General features: G+C 37.8%; 1 long non-coding RNA gene across 1 annotated transcript; it reads left to right on the top strand.

Annotated features, from left to right (window-relative positions):
• The first annotated feature begins 59 nt into the window (after positions 1-59).
• On the top strand, positions 60-1145 carry LOC111671465 (uncharacterized). The gene is made up of 3 exons (XR_002761943.2): positions 60-126; positions 307-415; positions 1052-1145. It is a non-coding gene; the product is annotated as an uncharacterized LOC111671465 (long non-coding RNA).
• The last annotated feature ends 6 nt before the right edge of the window (positions 1146-1151 follow it).

The raw sequence follows: 1151 nt of genomic DNA on the forward strand, positions 1-1151 counted from the left end.
TTTTTTTTTTCTGCTGTTCTGTAATAATGTAATTTGCCTTTTTTTTCATGTCACCTCTGCAGAATGGATGACGCAGAGGCTTGTTTTATTCTAAGCAGTCGTAACGAGGTAGATCGCATGGCTGCGGTAAGAAGAACAACTTATCAACTCTCTGCCTCTTTATCAATCATGAATTGTCATTTATTTGTTAACACAAACTTGGCTCATTAATGCTGTCGATTATGAAGCCAATTACTAATAAATTAAAGGAGATGAATCTATAAATGTAACAGTGAAAATGCATTATCTTTCACTGTTTCTACTCAGGACCATCAGACCATCCTGAGAGCCTGGGCTGTGAAGGACTTTGCTCCTAATTGCCCCCTTTATGTCCAGATACTCAAACCTGAAAATAAGTTCCATGTTAAATTTGCAGGTGAGAGTTTTTAAACCTTCAGTGAAATGCTAATAGTTTTCTGAAAAGCACTTATTTGCTTTCCGGCCAAGAGTTAGATGAAAATACCACTTCATCCTCACCACATAATAAAGATACCACTCTCATATTTCTGTGTTAAACAGTATCAATACTCTTATTTTAACAGTGGTTCACAAGACTGGATGGCTGGTGAGCACAGTGGAGCATTTAGCAGCTAAAAAGCCAGAGATGTCCCTCAGGAGTGGGTGGAGACTAAAAGCAGAGCTAAAGACAGTGTATATAAAACTCAACTTCCAATGAACTCCACTGTTGCTCTGTTACTGCTGGATGTTTAATATACATTTGATACAAATTTAGCCAGATTTAGAGGTGTTGGTAGGTGTATTTTTGAAGGTTAGAGAAAGTTACTCTTCAAACTAAACTTTATTGATCTCACGCTAAGTTAAATGACTCTCATTACTCAATGGACAGATAAGAGTCAGGTATCACTATCTTTTCTTGACCAAAAGCAAATAAATATATTTTCCAAAATGTCCAAATTTTTCACCTATGAAGCATCTTTCCTGTGGAATACCATATCATAACTTTTACTTCTTGGGCAGCTCCTCTGATCAGCTCGTTTTCTTCTGCTTTCAGATCATGTTGTGTGTGAAGAAGAGTTCAAGTACGCCATGTTGGCTCTTAACTGTGTTTGTCCTGCCACCTCCACCTTGGTCACACTGCTTGTACACACCTC

This window comes from Seriola lalandi, unplaced genomic scaffold (assembly GCF_002814215.2).
Source record: "Seriola lalandi dorsalis isolate HSWRI2012SDOR001 ecotype SW California unplaced genomic scaffold, Sedor1 jcf7180002007010, whole genome shotgun sequence".
Taxonomy (NCBI): Eukaryota; Metazoa; Chordata; class Actinopteri; order Carangiformes; family Carangidae; genus Seriola; species Seriola lalandi.